Source organism: Neopsephotus bourkii, unplaced genomic scaffold (genome assembly GCF_033783945.1).
Source record: "Neopsephotus bourkii isolate Nb327-2 ecotype Australia unplaced genomic scaffold, CSIRO-AGI_Nbou_v1 NB_1766, whole genome shotgun sequence".
Lineage (NCBI taxonomy): Eukaryota > Metazoa > Chordata > Aves > Psittaciformes > Psittacidae > Neopsephotus > Neopsephotus bourkii.
The window spans coordinates 63072-78160 of NW_026902240.1; the positions used below are offsets into that span (position 1 = coordinate 63072).

Genomic DNA, 15089 nt, shown 5'->3' on the forward strand with positions numbered 1-15089 from the left:
AATGTACAGGGGGGTACTGCTTAAGTCATAGCTGGTTTAACCAATCAGCAGATGTCTTATCAGACAAATACCTAGAACAAAACCTCCTAGTGAGGAGACTGGTGTTGTACAAGGAGACTGGCTTTACTCATGGCTGGCTTGACAAGCCCAGCAGTTGCCTTATCAGACAGCACTAAGATAAGGCTTCCTAGCGAAGGAATAGCTCATTAAACCAGCTAGACATGGACCAGACCCATCCAGCTCCTAAAAAGCATGGTGTGCAGGACCAGAGGTAAAAAGTTCAGCCTGAGGACTCGTTTACTTCACTTGCAACACCCTACTGAGAGGAATACGTACTTACTTCATCTCAAGACCCCTGCCCAAGACCAGCAGGGAGGCACTGCGCATATGCGTGGAGCGCCTTTTAGCTCATTATAAATACCAAGCGCAAGAACATGAATATGTATAGGCGTATTGTGCGACCTAATACCTATGTATGACTTTACAGGATAAATGTAAAAGGAAAACGGCACTGAGGCACGCATGCCTTTTGAATACCAATCCCCCGTGCGTCTTCAGCTGAAGTAGCGTACCAACTCACAACTTTAACAAAGTTGTGAAGTCTATTCCTATTAGGCACCATCTTGGTTTTCCCCTGTGGAAAGAACACATGGGGTCAGAGTGGGCATGGCCATCACTGCCCTGGCCCCATCGGCAGCATTCCAGTGGGTGCTGCTCATGCTGGATCCCAACATCTGATGACATCCCTGCAAGTGGCAAGGCCCCAGACCCCTGCCGTGCCCTGTGTGGGGCCAAGCAAGCCCTCCAGAACTGGCTCTCAGCGTTCAGGCATGCCACTTGCTAACAGACGGTCCTGCTGCCCCGGATTCAGGCCAAACTGAAGGGAAAAAGGTTCTGCCCAGGGGCACCCCAGGCTGTGGCTTCACACTAGGACACTCTTGGGGAAGTGCTAACTAGCCACTAGTTAATCATCTAGCTGCCCCCCCCCCTCTGACTGGCTTTGCCTGCCAGTGCCTGGCTGGGATGAGGCTGGGGGCAGGAGCCTCTGATGATGATGATGGACCCTGGTGGGGCACCCAGGGTGCAGAGCAAGGCTGGGGTGTCCCACCACTCACCTGAGGGCTGGAGCTTCCTGCAGATGGGGAGGTGGGGCAGATGGGGACAAGCTGCCGGGCTGCTTACATGGCCCCATCTGGGGGGGTGCTGTAGTCCCTGGAGAGTCACCCTGGGAGGAGATGATGGGGTACGGCCCCAGGGTCAACCTGTGCCAGTCCCAGAGTGAAGAAACAGGGATGGGCTCATGGGCAATGTGGTGTCCAAATGTGCTCTGGGGGTACCATGGGGCTGGTGTTAAACAACTTGGAGAGAGTTAAGTGGCAGTATCAGAATCTAATGCCACTGCTTGGGGACAGCCTGTGCCCCACCAGGTGATGGTCCCTAATGGAGGTGGCTCTGTCGGGACATCTAACAGCAAACAGCTTCGTGCTAATGCATGGGGCAAACAGAGGATGGCGCCCAGGAGTGGAGGGGAAGATGGATGTTTTGGTTACCTGACAGCTGCTCCTGGCTGGGCCAGGAGCCCAGCTCTGCCTTGTGGGTAACTGGACCCAGCTCCAAGGAGTGAACCCTCTCAGCAAACTTGAGGGAGCACAGCGTCTCACTAGTGTTCTTCTTGGTGGGGGAAACCTGTGGGCAGCAAGTCACCCCGCCAGCTGCCTGCACCCTCAGGGCTGCCCTCCTGCTCCAGCCAACACACCAGTCCATGCCCCAGCCAGATGTTATTATTAACTTTCCGCTCCCAAGATAACCCTGTCCATCCACACCAAGGCTAGCTCCATGTGATCTGGTCGGATCCCCTATCACCAACTGCCCTGGCTTGAGGGACAGCCAGGAAAATGGTGGCAGGTGGCAGGGGGCAATCACAGCCTGCAGACAGTGACAGTGAGGAGGGCATGGGAGTGGGAGCTGTGCTTGTTCAAGTTAGTGCATTCTGTTGCACAGCGTACATGGCCAAACTGACAAAAAGACCTGGGGAATCCAGGAGAATGGGGATGATGGGGGGTGGTGAAGGTCAGTTGGCCCCAAACTCACCACAAATCCCCTAACCCGGCACAGCCTCACAAGGTGCCTGGTCTATTGGGATTGTCACCCCGGCTGTCAGTTAGATCCCTGTCATGAGGAAAAGGCAGAGGGTGACAGGCAGGGCTTGGTGGTGACAGTGACTTGGGTGTGGAATCCTCAAGGTCACCTGCCCCCCACACTTTTATTTTTAACCCCTTGGAGGTCACCCCAAGGACAGCTGACCATTACATCACACCCAGGATCATTTTAATCTTTGTTGGCTCTCCAGCGTTTCAGAAATACTCCCAAATCCTGGAGGCTTTGACCAGAACCCCCCAATGGTTGCCCCATCCCTGGGAGTGTTCAAGGCCAGGTTTGGCACGTGGCTTGGAGCAACCTGCTCAGAGGTGGAAGGTGTCTGACCTGTGGCAGGGGATTGGAGCTGGATCAAGCTCTAGGGTTCCTTCCAACCCAACCAGTCTGTGACTGTGATTGTGCCCGTGTCTCTCCCACGCCCTTTTCACTTTGTTGATGTCCTCCACACTTTGCACCCTGAACTTGGTCAGCCCCAGCACATAGAGCTGCCTGATGCCATCAGGACACAGCTTCCCATCTCCAGCTTCTCCTTTAGCTCCTTCCCCAGCAGAGGCCTCTTTGGCCAAGGGGTATCCATTATAGCCATTACCATCCCGGGGGTCAGCCATGCTGGCTCCCTCCAGCACACAACCCCTCATTGCACAGAGCTGTTTGCCCAGGCTGCCAGATCAGCTGGATCCTTCCAGGATGCTGCACATCCCAGTCAGGACCCATGGCTCTCTGACTCCCCATGTGCCCAGAACTACCACCCAACCCAGACCTAGTACTCATTGCCATCCCCATTATCCATATGGCTGCATTCAGCCTCCTCCAGGCACCTCCTGCCTGCAGCTGGGCTGGGAAGAAACAATTTCTCATGGCCCTCAGTTCATTATTTTCAGTTTAACATCTGGGGGGGGGTGAAGGGGCAGGGAGGAGAGGGGGATGCCCTGACCACCGCATCAGTGCCTGGGACAGATGGGAAGCTGAGGAAGCAGAGGGAAGCAAAGCCAGGCAAATTCACCTCCATCGTGTAGGTTTTTCCTGCCCCTGTCTGCCCACAGGTGAAGATACAGATTGTCCTGGGTTTAGCAGTAGCAGTCATTTTTTCTCTTTCTTGGTAGCTGGTGCAGTGCTGTGTTTTGGCTTTCGGGCTGGGAACAAAGTTGATAAAAATGATGTTTTGGTTTGGCCAAGGACTTTGTGAGCCTCATGCTCTGCCAGGGAGGAGGGGAAGCCGGGAGGAAGCAGAGACAGGACACCTGACCCAAACTGACCAAAGAGGTATTCCATACCACAGCACGTCATGCCCAGGGGGGAACTGGGAGTCACCCCGGAAGGACAGGGGGTCTGCTGGGTTGGACTCGTTGTTCGGCGGGTGGTATTGTACTCTTTTCCCTTGCTATTATCTCTTATCATTGTTGTTAGTGGTGGTAGCGGTGGTGATTTGTGTTGTACATTGGTTGCTAGACTGTTCTTATCTCAGCCCGTGGGAGTTGCATTCTTTTGCTTCTCCTCCCCATCCCTTCGGGAGTGGGGAAGGGGGACGCCCCTGGGGGGGGACGACGTGGGCCTCGACTGCTTCCAGCCCGGCACCACTCACTGGGAGTGAGTGCACAAGCTGTCTGGCTGGGTTTAAACCATGACACAGATGTTGTATCCATCAATGCAGGTGACCAGGGCTTGAACCTCCTGAAAGACCTGGGGGGGAACTGGAGGATGTCAGAAGATGGCTGTGTCTCCCCATCACACCAGAAGCGTGGATGGCAGCACCCACCTCCTCCTGGGATGCTTGCAGGCGGAAGACCTTATCCAGCTCAAAGGACACCAGCTTCCCCTTGTGCAGGAGGTGCGGGACGGTGTCATCATCAGCATTGAAGGTCACTATGTTGGCTGCTTCCACACCCTCGCCATCCTTCTTCATGATGGGGCAGACTCGCCCGAAAACACGGATGTTTCCTTGGAGAATGGGGTTGCACGATGGTGTCAGCCCTGGCACATTCTGCTGCCACCCTCTGTCACCATCAAACACTGAGCAGGCTGAATGATGCTAACCAATGCAGCTCGTCACCAACCCAAGCATCTTAGAGGGTTGCAGAGCACCCAAGCCATGGTGCTGGGGTGCAATGGAGTGGTGCTCCCCTGTCCCCCCCTCAGGGACATGCTCTCCTGTGAGCTGCACACAGCCTTCCAGCTGCACAGATCGCCATCGTGGCACTTCTGTGGGATCTCGCAGCCGTGGCGGTACTTGCACAGCAGCTCCTAGTTGGGGCCGGTGCATCTCCAGGGCCTGGCTGATCTGGGGGGATGGAGACCAGTGGCTGGAGCCCACACCCCCCCCTTCCCCCAGCATCTCCACTGGCATGGGGTGGTAGCCCTGGGGGATGGGGAAGGTCTCACCATGGCCCTGCGCTCCGCAGGGTTTCCTGGAGGAGCAGGGGGAAGTCTCTAGAACTGCTGCTTTCAGGCTGTTGTAGTTGTGGGTGAAGGGTGCGCAGTGCTGGCTGCATCGTCAGAAAGTTGGTCCAGATGCCTGCAGGCATGAGGAGGGGTGGCATGTGGCACAACACCCCAGCAATGGCTCACCTGCGAGGTCTTCCTTACTGCCTTCATCTCCGCTTGGGCATGGACGCCTCCCTCAATGGCATGGTTCTCCTCCTCCTCCATCACCTGCGTATCCTCCAGCCTCTGCCCACGTGCCTCTGCTCCAGTCAGCTTCGTACATCGTGAATCCTGGGTGGGAGAGGAGCAAGGGGGTTGTCATGAAGGATGACCACCCACTGCACCACACCGCAGTACATGGAGCCAGGCTGGTGGTTTCTGAGCTCAGCTTTGTCTGCTGGGGAGCTCTGCAGCTGTTGCTCCAGTTTCCTTCAGCACCTGCCTCTGACACTCCACCTGCTCCTGCAGGTACTGGTTTAAGGGACTTGGCTCTTGCACAGGGCTTATTTGGCTCTTGCTGATTCCACCTCCACCATCTTGATGGGTGTACTGTGTGGGAAAAGTACCTTGAAATAAGATTGGGTATATGGGAATGAAGAACCCAAGCATGTGAGCTGGTGGCTTATTTGGTGAAATCATCATGCTGTGCTGACGTGCACAGGGATGGGTGACACTTTCAGGACACTCACTAGGCACCAGAGTGCCAGTCCAGCCTTGCCTAGCCAGGAACATGGATCAGAGGGATATGGATCAGACGCTCTGAGGGCTGAAGCAGCTCTGCTTGGAGAAAGGCTGAGACTGGGCTCTGTCCATCCTGGAATAAAGAGAGGCTCTGGGAGGCTGCCAGAGTGTATCTTCAGGTGCCTGACAAGGGCTGACAAGAAAAGCTGGAGACGGCCTTTGCAAGGGCTGTAGGGACAGGACAAGGGGGAATGGCTTTTAAGTCTGACAATAGGGGAAACTGAGATGAACTCTTAAGCAGAAGAAGATCTTTCCTTCAGAGGGTGGTGAGGCACGGCACAGGTTGCCCTAGAAGCTGTGGCTTCCCCATCCCTGGCAGTGTTCAAGGTCAGGTTGGGATGGGGGCTCCGTCAGCAGCCTGGTTCAGTGGAGCAAGGGTGTTCCTGCTTGTGGCAGGGGATTCAACTAGTTTAGTTTAGGGTCCCTTGACTTGCACCAAGTCCTGGGAAGTCCCCAAGATTCTGTGATTCTATGGAGAGCCCCTTAGTGCTCACTGCGGGTAGAAAGTGTTCTGGTCCTCTGCAGTTGGGCTGGGCTTCTGGAATATTAAGATTTTCAATACTGGGGCTGGGGCTGTTACTCAAGGAACAAAACAAAGGGTTTGAGATACCATAACTTAGAAAGACACACTCTGTGGTTAAAGACAATATCATCTCTGGATGAAAGATACACTCTGTGGTTAAAAAGAATACTATCTTTGTACAACCTATGACTAAACAGGTGCAGGTTGGTTAAACATAAGTCGGGGTACCACATGTCTGCCAGAGAGTTATGAAATCGAACCATAAAAAGAGATAAATAAATGAGAGGAAGGGGCATACAAAATCGAGTAAGGGGAGATGTAACCAGAGGTGGGACAGTTGGCATGCAGATTATACGCATCGGATAGTCTGTAAACCTTGGAATACCCAACCAATGGGGAAACAAGGGAGGGAACTTGTAGATGGGATAGGAAATGTAAATCATTGTTCTGACTTTGCTGTGCATGCCTACTTGCCAGGATACCCGTTTTTGCAATGACATTAATAAACCACTGCTTCACTGCTGTCTACCCTGAGCTTTTAGAAGAAAACTTCATCTGAAGAGACCATTTCTCAGGATCCCACCTTCTGTGCCGCTGGGGCTGGGACTTGAGGCTGGCGATGGTCTCTTGGCTGTCCCACAGCTGCTGGCTGAACCTCAGCAATCTCAGCCAGGGAATACTTGATCTGCAGTTCCACCTCGGCCAAGCAGTTTGTCTTCTGCTGCACCTCCAGGTCCAGCTCCCCCAGCTTGGCCTGTGTCTCCTCCGCCCCCTGTTGCAGCTGGGACAGATGCTCCTGCAGCCCAGCATTCTCCTGGCCCCAAAACAGCACAGATGAGGCCGTGTCACCCATGGGTTCCCATCACCCTGATGCCAATGCCACCATCACCAGCCACTCACTTGGAGGTAGGTGCAGTCCCGGCATGGTGCCTGCTGCTGCCACCACAGCTCTCTCTCACATGCCTTCATCTTCTGCCACAGGCATTCATTCTCAGCCACCAGCACGTCCTGGTGCTTCTCCATGTCCGTGCCTCCCTGCGACAGGACGGATGGGATGGGAGCTCAATGCACCCTGGGGACCCCCAGCCTTCAGCATCAGGGGAGCCCCCATCTTGCTGCCCCCATGGAGCCCCCAGCCTATGTGGGACCCCCATGCCTATGGTGGAGCCCCCAGCTTGCTGCACCCCAGAGGAGCCCTCACCTGCCACATTGGGGACCCCCCCAACCTGCTGTATGGATGAATCTCCACTTTCCTACCCCCAGGGAGCCCCCAGCCTGCTCCATCAGGGGATCCCCAGCCTCCTATGTCAGAGACCCCCGCACCATGTCCAGGGAGCCCCTACTCTGCTGTCACCAGGGGACTCCCAGCCCCTAGAAGGTATGTCACTTCCCACTGCAGGGTGACAGTGATGGGGGGGGGTGGCTTTTCCTGCCACAGTGCCACTGGTTGTGACATTGCATTGGATAGAAAACCCCACAAACTTCCACGCTCAATGTCTCTTTTGCAGCTCGCAGGGTCCAAACTGCGACCCTGGGGAGGTTTTAACCCTTCTAGGTTCCCGTCCTCCCCACAGCTCCCACATCTCGTAGGGCAGGAGTGGCTCAGCCCCAGTGTGATGGCAGCTCACCAGCTCCAAGTGCAGCCGCCCAGTCTCCTGTGTCTGCTCCAGGAGCTTTGCTTTCAGAGCTTCAACCTGTCAACACAGGCAGAGTTAACCAGGAGGCATCTCAGCAGCTTTCAGAGGAGACCCCCATGGTGATATGCTGGACACCACCATCCATTCTGGCTTGCATCTTTGTTATGCCTTAATTTTCCACCTTGCTCTAAGCATCTGATTGACATGAGCTGATTAAAATGAGCATTAATGAAAGGCTTGCTTCGACCTTGTTTGACTATGTGTGTAATTTGTCCATGTTGAGCATGAACAGAAACCATTATTAAAGAAAAAATAAGCAAAAGCATCATCTTTGGAGAAGGAAGAAAACAAACCTACCCATAATTACGCTTAAAGAGCCTGGAGTGCCCATCCTGCCCTTGCAGTGCAGCTTCATTTTGCCTTTTCCATTTTTCTTTCTAAGAAAGTTATCTTTGGAGAAAGATGGAGCAGGAGCCATTCCATAAGTCCCCATGTCTGAGTCTGAAAGGAGGATGCTCCCCAGGAAAACTGCTCACCTGGACATGGCAAGCTGTTGTCCCATCCCAATAACCAGCAACTGGACCTCCATGGGCGATCATTTAGGAACTGCTGATTAATAGGATAATACATAGGTAATAAATTAGGAACAATTTTTTCCCCAAAAGGGTGGTCAGGCATTGAAACAGGCTGCCCAGGGCAGTGGTGGAATCACCATCCCTGGAAGTGTTCAAAAAACGTGCAGCAGTGCAGATGTGCTGACACGGTGCTGCAGTTAATGACGATCGGTTATTAGGGCACATCCTCGCAGGGATGGGTGTATCTCCTGAATACTCAGCAAGATTCAGCTCAGGGTCCCACAAGAGAGCTCTGTGTGCTCACAAGAGACAAGCTGGGGAAGGCAGCTGCTCCCTGCGGCATCAGGCGCAGCAGACTCACACTCGAGTGGGAAAAAACCATTTCTGTACTCAGGAAGGCAGATTATTAAGGTATCTTTTAGACATGCACACCAGAGCCTTCCCACCACTCCCTGTGCCAGCAGTACTCCAAAATACACCTTCATCCCCTACCTGCTCAGGCATCTCCAGCTGCATCCCACTCTCCAGAGGCAACAGGGATTCCTTGGCAGCTGGATCCGGCTCAAGCTGTGGCCCAGCCATGCCCAAGCTTTTGAAGTTTAGGTTGGCGCTTTGCTTGCTGCCAAACTGGCTGGTGCGGGGCTGGATCATGGCTTCTATCATACTGAGTATGCCAACCAAATGCAGGACAATTACCTCTGCCTTTTTGACACCTGTGGAACAAGCAAAACCTGACTAACAGCTTCCACAACAGCCATATGCAAATACATTTACAAGCAGCCAGAATTTCTATATCCCTGGGATGACCCAGGTCCTTGTGCTGAGGATGTGGCTGCGGTAGTGCTGAATGGGTTTGGAGAGGGTTCTGGTTATGGCAGACAAAACGCTCTCCCCTTTGGCAGACAACTCTATGTCTTTGTGTTCACTTTCCACCTCCTGACTCTCAAAAGTCACTAAAATTAATCTGCTGGGTTGGTCTAATGAGCCTGTTCTGAGCTGGGAGGACGGATGATGTCTGCAGGGCTGTGACCCTGATGCCCAAAGCCCTCCCGGCCACATCATGCCCAAGGAGCCACATGCCCTCACCAGCATTATCCCAGTGTCATCATAACATCAACCAGGGGGCTGCAAGCATCCCAAGGGAGATGCAGCCAAAGCTAGTGGGATGGCACCAGTGCTCAGGAGCATCCAGCTCACCCCTACGCCCAATGCTCTGAGATGGAGGTCCTACACTCCTTCCAAGCATGTCCTTCACTAACTGCAAGCCACAGTGCTCCAGCCAAGCCACATCCTGAAGCTGGGGAACCCGACAGACCCCCTTGTGTCACACTGTCCCCGCCATACCTGGCCTTGCAGCTGGAGAGAGAGGGAGAGCTTGTTATTCTCCCGGGCAGAGAGTTTCTCCTGCAGCCACAGCTTCTTCTGCAGATGTGCCATGGAGGCCATAACCTTCTGGATCACCAGGAAGGGCTGGGCTGCTGCCAGACTGGCACATTTACCACTGCAGATCCTCCCTCCTGCAGTGGGAGCAAAGGTGGAGCTGCTCAGGACTTGGCTGACTTGCTGGGGAATGGGATGCTGGCTATGGGGAGAATCCCAGGGGCTGCGGTGGAGGTGGGACTGCAGGAAGCAGGACTTGCAAAAGTCCCATGGAGAACAGTGATGTGCCAGGAGGTACATCCTGAATGCCACATTGCTGACCAGGGTCAGCAGGACCAACAGCCTGGGTCCAGCTGGGTGAGCCCCTGGAGGGGGGGGTGGGATCCAAAGGGATGGGTTGATGCCAGCAGAGCATCCCAGGCCATAACATCGAGTGCCTGCCCAGGCCACTATGACATGACCCAGCTCCATCACATGCCAAGGCGCTGCCACCTCACTCAGATAACAACTGCCTTCACCATGTCTCTGATTCATCCTGGCATCCTTTTTACTGAATGAGAAAGTGCTGGTGGAAAACCAGGATGTGATCATGTTATTAAAGACTGCATCATTACACACAAACATAATGGAAGCCAAATTAAAATTAGATGGGTACCCTGGACAGCCATGTTACCTAATCCTTGTGTGTTCAGGTTTCCAACCTCCTCCTCCTACTTTAGACATGGTTTTCTGTGCATTTAATGGAGCCACCGGTGCTGACAGAAGCCAACCTGGCTGTACATCAGAGCCTACCAAATGAATCCGTAAATGATTTGATAGTTCCCAAGAAGAAATGAGCTGGCCTGACTCATTCCCAATGTGGAGTTGAGGCATAGTGGTGGGCAAAGTGGTGGCCAGGATCCCGGCTGCCCGGTGCCCTTCCCTGTTTGCCATGGATTTCAGCTGCTGCCACCAGAAACCTTGAGATTTTTAAGGCAGGAGGTGATGCTGGGAATTGCTTTGCTGCCTGCAGGCAGATGCTGCCTGCTTTACGGGAAATGTCCTGAAGCAAGATATTTTTTGTCTGTGAATCAGACTTTCTACCGTTCAAAGGAGTTAAAAAGCCAGCAGACAGAAAATGAAATGCTGGGCCCATGCCATGGCTCTGCTGTTAACTACACGCCATGGGACTTATCCAGCAATGCCTGCAGAAGTGATCGCTGGGTTTTGTCTCCCTGACTTGGGCTGGATACACTGGAAGAATGACAACAGGCACCAGCTTTTCTTTCTTTACACACTGAAAGCTCAACCCAGCTCAGGCAGGGGACTGTGACGTTCCCTTTGAACCCAGCACACACAAACCCCACCCCAAAATGTCTAAAGTTAACAGGAACGTCATCTCTCACCCCTTGGGGAGCATGCAGGGATAGATTACAGACAAGATTACATGAAGCACCAGGGCTCTGCACACATCATCCACCCTAATCTCAGGCTGGGACTGAAGGCAGAGCCAGGTTCAAAGCCACAACCCCTGGATGCAAGTTAAACTGCTGGGCAGGTGTGATCCCATATGGATAACGCTCTCCTCCTTGCTCTAACACCTTCCTCCTGAAAGAGCTCTCCTTGGGAGAGGAGTTGCCACAGGGATTCCCTGCCCCGTCATGGTTATGCATGCTGCCAGCATTTCCACAAGCGTTCCATTTTCCTTAAGAGGGAGGCAGAAGCAGCAGGTTTGCTGGTGCTCACTGCTTCTATTCACCCAACTAATTCATTGGTGGCCTGGTGCCATGTGGCAGTAGGCTGGTGTTTGATTTCTACCAACACCCAATATCCCCCCACCCCAGTGAGCTCAACCATATGTCTATGTGTACCCCAAAATAGGAGAGGACCCCTGGTACATGCTGGCAGGTGCCAGGCACCCATCCCATTCTTCCTCCAGAGTGCCCACTACTGCATCCCAGCTTCCCCCTCGCCTGCTTTCTCCAGGTCCATGACGGAGGCTGCCTGTCCTGGGGTGGCCACTTCCAGCCTGTGGAGAGATGCCAGTAGCTTCTTGGTGCCGGGTGCCAGGGCCCAGAGCTGGTTTTCCTCCCGCTGCTCCCCTGCTGCCCCCCACAGGGCATGTGCCTATGAGAAGAAATAGGATGGGGAGGTGAGATACAGCAGCTATGCATATCATGGATCTGTCAGCAGCATTTGTCCTGGGTTCAGGAGTAACAGTCTTTTTTTCTCCTTCTCAGTAGCTGGTGCAGTGATGTGTTTTTGACTTTCAGCCTGGGAACAGCGCTGATAACACCAGTGTTTTTAGTTAGTGCTCAAATGCTTAGTCTGACCAAGGACTTTCTGAGTCTCATGCTCTGCCAGGGAGGAGGGGAAGCCGGGAAGAAGCAGAGACAGGACACCTGACCCAAACTAGCCAAAGAGGTATTCCATACCACAGCACGTCATGCCCAGGATGTAACTGAGAGTTACCCGGAAGGGCGAGTTATCTGCTCGGTCGGGCTGGGTATTGGTGGGTGGTATTATATTCTCTTTCCTTGTTATTTCCCATATCATTATTATTATTATTATTTGTGGTAGCAGTAGTGAGTTTGTGTTTTACCTTAGTTACTGGGCTGTTCTTATCTCAAACCGTGGGAGTTACATTCTTTCAATTCTCCTCCCCATCCTTCCGGGAGCAGGGGGGGGGGGGAAAGGGGGGGAGTGAGCGAGCGGGCTGCTTGGGTTACTCACTGCACTTAAACCATGACAGCATTTCACTGGACTGGCCGGGAGGAGAGAAAAGGAAGGACATCCCAGAGGACAGGCTGGGAAAATTTGGGCTGTTCAGCCTAGAGAAGAGAAGCTGCATGGAGACCTCAGAGCAGCCTTCCAGTATCTGAAGGGGGCCTACAAGGATGCTGGAGAGAGACTCTTCATGAGGGACTGTAGAGATAGGACAAGGGGGAATGGGTTCAGACTTGAACAGAGGACATTTAGGTTAGATATAAGGAAGAAGTTCTTCCCTGTGAGGGTGGTGAGGCACTGGCACAGGTTGTCCAGAGAAACTGTGGCACTGTGTCATGTTGGACAGGGATTGGAGCAACCTGGTCTAGTGGAAGGTGTTCCTGCCCATGGCAGGGGATTGGAACTAGATGATCTTAAGGTCCTTTCCAACCCAAACCTGTCTGAGATTCTATGATTCTATGACAGGGCAGGGGGGTCTGGGAAAACCCTCCCTCCAAGGGATTTTGGTGTTGGGAAGCCACTGTAATGGACTTATAATGTTCCTTTTAGTTCTCCCCAGAAACAGCTCCTTCCCTCAGCTTGCTCATGCAGTTACACCGAGTAGTAACTATTTTTTCTCTCTATGGCCTTACAAAACACCAGACCCTGTCTTGCAGGGAGGGGGGGATGTAAATCTGCTCACTAGTGAGCCATGGCTCAGGTAACACCATGCCCTGCGGGATGGAACACAGCTCCAAAAAAAAGCAGAGAAGAAATAGGGAAGGAGGGGAAGGAATATACAGAAAGTTCCAAATTTCTGTATCTATTGGATCTATCACGAGGTCACGGGGAAAGAAAAATAAATCTCTATTATTTAATCACCATTTATAAAAGCACTGTGGCATGGATACTTTTGGAAAGCTGAGCTGCCAATCAGCTAAGCTCCTGGAGGTGCTCCCTGCCCCGCTCAAAAGCAAGTGCCTTCCCTTACTTATGTTTTATCTCTGAGACTGTGGCCTCATCCTGAATGATTTGCCTGAAGCCCAGAATTAAGTGGTGGCAGCAACACCAGTACATAGTGGCCTGACATTCCCCTGCCACACTAGCCTTCCTCCTCCTCCACCTTGCTGGCAAATACCATGTCAAGATGTTGCATTTTCTTCTCAACCTTCTTGCCTTGAGCTCTCCTCCTACATGACCCAGAAGTGACACAGAAGATGTTATTATGGGCTGCTCCCCAGCATTTTTTGATGTCTTATGACTTCCTGGAGATGCTCTTCCCTTCCCACCCAGGCAGCAGTTATGCTCCAGGTGCATGGCATCAGGATCAGGGCAGAAACCAGCTATGGTGATGGGGCGGGGGGGGGGGCAGCAACTCCCACTGAGGGATGGCCCCACAGGGTGCGGGGTGTCCTTCTCACCACCCCAAAAACACCTTCCCCCCAAGATGCCAGGCTGCTCACCTGCAGAGCCAGGCAGAGCCCATGGGGCTTTGGAGTGTCCAGCCAGCTCATGCTGAGGATTTTATGGTGAACCAGCACAGGCAGCAGATGAACCTGGTCAGAGGTGTCTTCTCCACTCCCAGCAATGAGCGTGTCCTGCCCATGGCCTGAGATAGGGCAAAAAGCATCCCTGGATCAACCCAAGACCCCCAGAGGGATGTGGCCTTCCCCCTTGCTCAGCAAACACACCACCTCCTTCCCGCTGTTGCCACCGCACTGGGGCAGCACAGATGGTGCATAAGTTTTATTAAAATTATTAATTATGTTAATTTGAAAAATTAGCCCTTTGGGGGGTTGAGACAACTAGTAATGACAACTCAGGGTGTAGCACCTGCCTATCCTCTGCAGGACCAGATCTGTCCCCTCACTGGGGACATTCCACCCCTGCCTCTTGCCAAGTCTCTCTGCTTCCCGCAATCCCACCTCAGAAAAGCTGCCAATGCCAGCTTGCATCAGAGAAACCAGGTAGATGGACACTGCCGTCACCTCCATCCACCGCCCCCAAGTATTTCCTTAATTTTTGTTCTTGGTTCAGCTGTAATAGTTATATTTCTCCTTCTTAGTAGCTGGAGCAATGCTGTGTTTTTTACTTGAGCAAAGCAACAGACAGTGCAGCAACTCAACCCCCAAGCACAGCAGCTACACTAACCCTGGCAACAGACAATGCAGTCACTCCAACCACAGTGAAAGACACCGCAGCTGCTCCAACCCCGCTGACAGACACTGCAGCCACTCCAACCCTAGTGACAGACACTGCAGCTAAACCAAAGGACCAATCCATGCCAATATCAGTTGCCCCTGTAAGCAAGGGGAAAATCAAATGAGAGCCACAAAGAACCACTCGTGCACTGAAGAAAGATGAAGACCCAGTACACTTATTACAGGGGACAGCATATGAACAAGAGTTATTAATACATGAATCAGAGGAAGAGGAAGAACAGGTAACTTCTCGATCCCAGACCTCTACTGAGCTGCACAATATGCAAAAAGATTTCAGTTGTCTTATGTAAGCACATAATCACCTGATTCCTCCAATGCTGGGACAATGGGGCTGATGGTCACAAACTAGAAGGTAGGGAAGCCAAGCAACTGGTATCACATGCTGGGGAAGGGGGAATTGACAAAGTGATAGTGAAAGAAAAACAAGCCCTCAGCCTTTGGAGGTGGCTCTTGGAAGCTGTGAAGGAAAGGTTTCCCTACAAGGAGAATGTTATATATAGCTCAGCCAAGTGGACCACGATAGAAGCATACAGTCCCTGTGGGAATCAGACATTCTAGAAATGATTTATCGTAGGCTGAATGCCAAGAATGCACCTGTAGTTCCAGATGAAGTTGAATGTACACAACTCACGTGGCGGAAATTTACATGGAGTGCTCCATCATCATATACCTACTCATTGGCATCAAAGACCTGGAATGAGGCAGCACCACCAACAGTGGATTAAGTGACTAGTCAACTACAAGATTT

General features: G+C 52.7%; 1 pseudogene; it reads right to left on the minus strand.

Annotated features, from left to right (window-relative positions):
• Positions 1 to 611: 611 nt before the first annotated feature.
• Positions 612 to 14113, minus strand: LOC133225746 (kinesin-like protein KIFC3; annotated as a pseudogene).
• Between the last annotated feature and the right edge of the window lie 976 nt (positions 14114 to 15089).